General features: G+C 48.9%; 1 pseudogene; it reads right to left on the reverse strand.

The window, feature by feature from the left end:
* Window positions 1-2,528: 2,528 nt before the first annotated feature.
* Window positions 2,529-5,749, reverse strand: LOC134929700 (mucin-3B-like; annotated as a pseudogene).
* Between the last annotated feature and the right edge of the window lie 2,164 nt (window positions 5,750-7,913).

Genomic DNA, 7,913 nt, shown 5'->3' on the forward strand with positions numbered 1-7,913 from the left:
GTACAGGCTCACCAACATGCATGCCTACCCTCCCAGAACAGCCAGGAGGCTTCTGAAATCGTGTGGCATTCCTGGCCACCTGGAAAAGTGGGCAAGTCTCCCGAAGCCGGCTTACAGCAACTCCACTCCTGGTGCAAGATATCCATCAGTTGTCCCATCTCTGTCTGCATGCCGCCTGCGTGCTGACGACACTCCCGCAAGATGTATACACAAATAGAGATCTGGCAGTGTATGGATCAATCTGCCCGCACCTCCAGCCGCGTGTGTGTGCATGGTGAGGTGTGTGTGTGTGTGTGTGTGTGTGTGTGTATGTGTGTGTGTGTGTGGTGAGGTGTATGGTGATGTGCGTGTGTGTGTGTTTGTGTGTGTGTGTGTGTGTGTGTGTGTGTGTGTGTGTGTGTGTGTGGTGAGGTGTATGGTGATGTGTGTGTGTGTGTGTGTGTGTGTGTGTGTGTGTGTGTGTGTGTGTGTGTGTGTGTTGTAAGGTGTATGATGCAGTGTATGGTGAGGTGCGTGTGTGTGTGGTGAGGTGTATGGTGAGTTGTACGTGTGTGTGTGGTGAGGTGCATGGTACAGTGTATGGTAAGGTGAGTGTGTGTGGTGAGGTGTAGGGGGCAGTGTATGGTGATGTGTGTGGTAAGGTGAGTGTGTGTGTGTGTGTGTGTGTGTGTGTGGTGATGTGCGTGTGTGTGTGTGTGTGTGTGTGTGGTGATGTGCGTGTGTTTGTAGTGAGGTGTATGGTGATTTGCGTGTGTGTGTGGTAAGGTGTATGGTGCGTGTGTGTGTGGTAAGGTGTATGATGCAGTGTATGGTGAGGTGCGTGTGTGTGGTGAGGTGTAGGGTGCAGCGTATGGTGATGTGTGTGGTAAGGTGTATGGTAAGGTGAGTGTGTGGTGAGGTGTAGGGTGCAGTGTATGGTGATGTGTGTGGTGAGGTGTATGGTGATGTGTGTATGTTTGTGTAAGGTGCAGGGTGCAGTGTATGGTAAGGTGAGTGTGTGTGTGGTGGGGTGTAGGGTGCAGTGTATGGTGATGTGTGTGGTAAGGTGTAGGGTGCAGTGTATGGTAAGGTGTGTGTGTGTGTGTTGTAAGGTGTATGATGCAGTGTATGGTGAGGTGCGTGTGTGTGTGGTGAGGTGTAGGGTGCAGTGTATGGTGATGTGTATGTTAAGGTGAGTGTGTGGTGAGGTGTATTGTGATGTGCGTATGTGTGTGGTAAGGTGTATGGTGCAGTGTATGGTAAGGTGAGTGTGTGTGTGGTGAGGTGTAGAGGGCAGTGTATGGTGATGTGTGTGGTAAGGTGAGTGTGTGTGGTGACGTGTATGGTGATGTGCGTGTGTGTGTGTGTGTGTGTGTGTGTGTGTGTGTGTGTGTGGTGATGTGCGTGTGTGTGTGTGGTGAGGTGTATGGTGATTTGCGTGTGTGTGTGGTAAGGTGTATGGTGCGTGTGTGTGTGGTAAGGTGTATGATGCAGTGTATGGTGAGGTGCGTGTGTGTGGTGAGGTGTAGGGTGCAGCGTATGGTGATGTGTGTGGTAAGGTGTATGGTAAGGTGAGTGTGTGGTGAGGTGTAGGGTGCAGTGTATGGTGATGTGTGTGGTGAGGTGTATGGTGATGTGCGTATGTTTGTGTAAGGTGTAGGGTGCAGTGTATGGTAAGGTGAGTGTGTGTGTTTGTGGTAAGGTGTATCGTGCAGTGTATGGTAAGGTGAGTGTGTGTGTGTGGTGAGGTGTAGGGTGCAGTGTATGGTAAGGTGAGTGTGTGTGTGGTGAGGTGTATGGTGATGTGCGTATGTGTGTGGTAAGGTGTAGGGTGCAGTGTATGGTAAGGTGAGTGTGTGTGTGGTGAGGTGTAGGGGGCAGTGTATGGTGATGTGTGTGGTAAGGTGTATGGTGCAGTGTATGTTAAGGTGAGTGTGTGTGGTGAGGTGTATGGTGATGTGCGTATGTGTGTGGTAAGGTGTATGGTGCAGTGTACGGTAAGGTGAGTGTGTGTGGTGAGGTGTAGGGGGCAGTGTATGGTGATGTGTGTGGTAAGGTGTATGGGGGGTCATTCCGAGTTGCTCGCTCCTTATTTTTTTGTCGCAACGGAGCGAATAGTCGCTAATGCGCATGCGCAATGTCCGCAGTGCGACTGCGCCAAGTAAATTTGCTATGCAGTTAGGAATTTTACTCACAGCATTACGAGGTTTTTTCTTCGTTCTGGTGATCGTAATGTGATTGACAGGAAGTGGGTATTTCTGGGCGGAAACTGGCCGTTTTATGGGAGTGTGTGAAAAAACGCTACAGTTTCAGGAAAAAACGCGGGAGTGGCTGGAGAAACGGAGGAGTGTCTGGGCAAACGCTGGGTGTGTTTGTGACGTCAAACCAGGAACGACAAGCACTGAACTGATCGCAGGTGCCGAGTAAGTCTGGAGCTACTCAGAAACTGCTAAGAAGTGTCTATTCGCAATTCTGCTAATCTTTCGTTCGCAATTTTAATATGCTAAGATTCACTCCCAGTAGGCGGCGGCTTAGCGTGTGCAAAGCTGCTAAAAGCAGCTTGCAAGCGAACAACTCGGAATGACCCCCATGGTGCAGTGTATGGTAAGGTGAGTGTGTGTGGTGAGGTGTATGGTGATGTGCGTATGTGTGTGGTAAGGTGTATGGTGCAGTGTACGGTAAGGTGAGTGTGTGTGTGGTGAGGTGTAGGGGGCAGTGTATGGTGATGTGTGTGGTAAGGTGTATGGTGCAGTGTATGGTAAGGTGAGTGTGTGTGGTGAGGTGTATGGTGATGTGTGTATGTTTGTGGTAAGGTGTAGGGTGCAGTGTATGGTAAGGTGAGTCTGTGTGTGGTGAGGTGTAGGGGGCAGTGTATGGTGATGTGTGTGGTAAGGTGTATGGTGCAGTGTATGGTAAGGTGAGTGTGTGTGCGTGTGGTGAGGTGTAGAAGGCAGTGTATGGTGATGTGTGTGGTAAGGTGTATGGTAAGGTGAGTGTGTGTGTGTGTGTGGTGAGGTGTAGAAGGCAGTGTATGGTGATGTGTGTGGTAAGGTGTATGGTAAGGTGAGTGTGTGTGTGTGGTGAGGTGTAGAAGGCAGTGTATGGTGATGTGTGTGGTAAGGTGTATGGTGCAGTGTATGGTAAGGTGAGTGTGTGTGTGTGTGTGTGTGTGTGTGTGTGTGTGTGTGTGTGTGTGTGTGTGTGTGTGTGTGTGTGTGGTGAGGTGTAGAAGGCAGTGTATGGTGAAGTGTATGGTAAGGTGAGTGTGTGTGGTGAGGTGTATTGTGATGTGCGTATGTGTGTGTTAAGGTGTATGGTGCAGTGTACGGTAAGGTGAGTGTGTGTGTGGTGAGGTGTAGGGGGCAGTGTATGGTGATGTGTGTGGTAAGGTGTATGGTGCAGTGTATGGTAAGGTGAGTGTGTGTGGTGAGGTGTATGGTGATGTGTGTGTGTTTGTGGTAAGGTGTAGGGTGCAGGGTATGGTAAGGTGACGTGTGTGTGTGTGTGTGTGTGTGTGTGTGTGTGTGTGTGTGTGTGTGTGTGTGTGTGTGGTGAGGTGTAGGGGGCAGTGTATGGTGATGTTTGTGGTAAGGTGTATGGTAAGGTGAGTGTGTGTGTGGTGAGGTGTATGGTGATGTGCGTATGTGTGTGGTAAGGTGTATGGTGCAGTGTACGGTAAGGTGAGTGTGTGTGTGTGGTGAGGTGTAGGGAGCAGTGTATGGTAAGGTGAGTGTGTATGGTGATGTGTGTATGTTTGTGGTAAGGTGAAGGGTGCAGTGTATGGTAAGGTGAGTGTGTGTGTGTGTGTGTGTGTGTGTGTGTGTGTGTGTGTGTGTGTGTGTGTAGTGAGGTGTAGGGGGCAGTGTATGGTGATGTGTGTGGTAAGGTGTATGGTAAGGTGAGTGTGTGTGTGGTGAGGTGTTTGGTGATGTGCGTATATGTGTGGTAAGGTGTAGGGTGCAGTGTATGGTAAGGTGAGTGTGTGTGTGGTGAGGTGTAGGGGGCAGTGTATGGTGATGTGTGTGGTAAGGTGTAGGGTGAAGTGTATGGTAAGGTGAGTGTGTGTGGTGAGGTGTAGGGGGCAGTGTATGGTGATGTGTGTGGTAAGGTGTAGGGTGAAGTGTATGGTAAGGTGAGTGTGTGTGTAGTGAGGTGCAGGGGGCAGTGTATGGTGATGTGTGTGGTGAGGTGTATGGTGCAGTGTATGGTAAGGTGAGTGTGTGTGTGGTGAGGTGTAGGGGGCAGTGTATGGTGATGTGTGTGGTGAGGTGTATGGTGCAGTGTACGGTAAGGTGAGTGTGTGTGTGGTGAGGTGTAGGGGGCAGCGTATGGTGATGTGTGTGGTAAGGTGTAGGGTGAAGTGTATGGTAAGGTGAGTGTGTGTGTGGTGAGGTGCAGGGGGCAGTGTATGGTGATGTGTGTGGTGAGGTGTATGGTGCAGTGTACGGTAAGGTGAGTGTGTGTGTGGTGAGGTGTAGGGGGCAGCGTATGGTGATGTGTATGGTAAGGTGTATGGTGCAGTGTATGGTAAGGTGAGTGTGTGTGGTGAGGTGTAGGGGGCAGCGTATGGTGATGTGTGTGGTAAGGTGTATGGTGCAGTGTATGGTAAGGTGAGTGTGTGTGTGGTGAGGTGTAGGGGGCAGTGTATGGTGATATGTGTGGTGAGGTGTATGGTGCAGTGTATGGTAAGGTGAGTGTGTGTGTGGTGAGGTGTAGGGGGCAGCGTATGGTGATGTGTGTGGTAAGGTGTATGGTGCAGTGTATGGTAAGGTGAGTGTGTGTGGTGAGGTGTAGGGGGCAGTGTATGGTGATATGTGTGGTGAGGTGTATGGTGCAGTGTATGGTAAGGTGAGTGTGTGTGTGGTGAGGTGTAGGGGGCAGCGTATGGTGATGTGTGTGGTAAGGTGTATGGTGCAGTGTATGGTAAGGTGAGTGCGTGTGTGGTGAGGAGTAGGAGGCAGCGTATGGTGATGTGTGTGGTAAGGTGTATGGTGCAGTGTATGGTAAGGTGAGTGTGTGTGTGGTGAGGTGTAGGGGGCAGTGTATGGTGATGTGTGTGGTGAGGTGTATGGTGCAGTGTACGGTAAGGTGAGTGTGTGTGTGGTGAGGTGTAGGGGGCAGCGTATGGTGATGTGTGTGGTAAGGTGTATGGTAAGGTGAGTGTGTGTGTGGTGAGGTGTAGGGGGCAGCGTATGGTGATGTGTGTTGTGCAGTGTACGGTAAGGTGAGTGTGTGTGGTGAGGTGTAGGGGGCAGTGTATGGTGATGTGTGTGGTAAGGTGAGTGTGTGTGTGGTGAGGTGTAGGGGGCAGCGTATGGTGATGTGTGTGGTAAGGTGAGTGTGTGTGTGGTGAGGTGTAGTGGGCAGCGTATGGTGATGTGTGTGGTAAGGTGAGTGTGTGTGTGGTGAGGTGTAGGGGGCAGTGTATGGTGATGTGTATGGTAAGGTGAGTGTGTGTGGTGAGGTGTAGGGGGCAGTGTATGGTGATGTGTATGGTAAGGTGAGTGTGTGTGGTGAGGTGTAGGGGGCAGTGTATGGTGATGTGTATGGTAAGGTGAGTGTGTGTGGTGAGGTGTAGGGGGCAGTGTATGGTGATGTGTGTGGTAAGGTGAGTGTGTGTGTGGTGAGGTGTAGGGGGCAGCGTATGGTGATGTGTGTGGTAAGGTGAGTGTGTGTGTGGTGAGGTGTAGGGGGCAGTGTATGGTGATGTGTGTGGTGCAGTGTACGGTAAGGTGAGTGTGTGTGGTGAGGTGCGTGTGTAGTCTGCCATTGCATTCTGTGCACATGATCTGTCCGCAGTTGCACTAGCGTGAGAATCAGCCCCTAGTAAGGTGTGAGAGTGAGCTGAGACATATTTCCTTCCTGGTGTCACCCAGTGCTGTCCCTCTGTCCCTCACACGCACCTAGTGACTGCAGACATGCACTGTCTATTACAGCCCTCTCCTGTCAGTCTCCTTCTCAGCACCTGTCTGATTGGTAAGTGGCATTCACAGTGATGCACAGTATACCCGGTCCATTGGGATGTTACTGTGGGTACTTGGGAGGGTGGTCACTCTGGCAAGGGGGTGTTTTAGTCTGGTCCGCAATACCTGAATTGAAAGGAAATGAGAGGTGGTTATATAATTCACTACTGTAGTCAGTGATGTCTCTGGAGATGTGCTGATACTGACTACATCACCTGTACTGATACTACGTCACCTGTACTGATACTGTGTCACCTGTACTGATACTATGTCACCTGTACTGATACTACGTCACCTGTACTGATACTATGTCACCTGTACTGATACTGTGTCACCTGTACTGATACTACGTCACCTGTACTGATACTACGTCACCTGTACTGATACTGTGTCACCTGTACTGATACTACGTCACCTGTACTGATACTACATCACCTGTACTGATACTATGTCACCTGTACTGATACTGACTACATCACCTGTACTGATACTACGTCACCTGTACTGATACTACGTCACCTGTACTGATACTACGTCACCTGTACTGATACTGTGTCACCTGTACTGATACTATGTCACCTGTACTGATACTACGTCACCTCCTGTACTGATACTATCTCACCTGTACTGATACTACGTCACCTGTACTGATACTACGTCACCTGTACTGATACTATGTCACCTGTACTGATACTATGTCACCTGTACTAATACTACGTCACCTGTACTGATACTATGTCACCTGTACTGATACTATGTCACCTGTACTGATACTGCATCACCTGTACTGATACTACGTCACCTGTACTGATACTATGTCACCTGTACTGATACTACGTCACCTGTACTGATACTATCTCACCTGCACTGATACTGACTACATCACCTGTACTGATACTATCTCACCTGTACTGATACTGACTACATCACCTGTACTGATACTACATCACCTGTACTGATACTGACTACGTCACCTGTATTGATGCTATGTCACCTGTACTGATACTTACTGCATCACCTGTACTGATACTGTCTCACCTGTACTGATACTGACTATGTCACCTGTACTGATACTGACTGCATCACCTGTACTGATACTATCTCACCTGTACTGATACTGACTACATCACCTGTATTGATACTACATCACCTGTACTGATACTGACTACGTCACCTGTATTGATGCTATGTCACCTGTACTGATACTTACTGCATCACCTGTACTGATACTATCTCACCTGTACTGATACTGACTATGTCACCTGTACTGATACTGACTGCATCACCTGTACTGATACTATCTCACCTGTACTGATACTGACTACATCACCTGTACTGATACTACATCACCTGTACTGATACTACATCACCTGTACTGATACTGACTGCATCACCTGTACTGATACTATCTCACCTGTACTGATACTGACTACATCACCTGTACTGATACTACATCACCTGTACTGATACTACATCACCTGTACTGATACTGACTACATCACCTGTACTGATACTACATCACCTGTACTGATACTGACTGCATCACCTCTACTGATACTATCTCACCTGTACTGATACTGACTACATCACCTGTACTGATACTACATCACCTATACTGATACTGACTACATCACCTGTACTGATTCTGACTACATCACCTGTACTGGAACTATGTCACCTGTACTGATACTAACTACATCACCTGTACTGATACTATCTCACCTGTACTGATACTGACTACATCACCTGTACTGAAACTACATCACCTATACTGATACTGACTACATCACCTGTACTGATACTGACTACATCACCTGTACTGATACTATGTCACCTGTACTGATACTGACTACATCACCTGTACTGATACTACATCACCTGTACTGATACTGACTACCTCACCTGTACTGATACTGACTACATCACCTGCACTGATACTACATCACCTGTACTGATACGGACTACATCACC

The sequence above is a fragment of the Pseudophryne corroboree genome, chromosome 5 (assembly GCF_028390025.1).
Source record: "Pseudophryne corroboree isolate aPseCor3 chromosome 5, aPseCor3.hap2, whole genome shotgun sequence".
Classification (NCBI taxonomy): Eukaryota; Metazoa; Chordata; class Amphibia; order Anura; family Myobatrachidae; genus Pseudophryne; species Pseudophryne corroboree.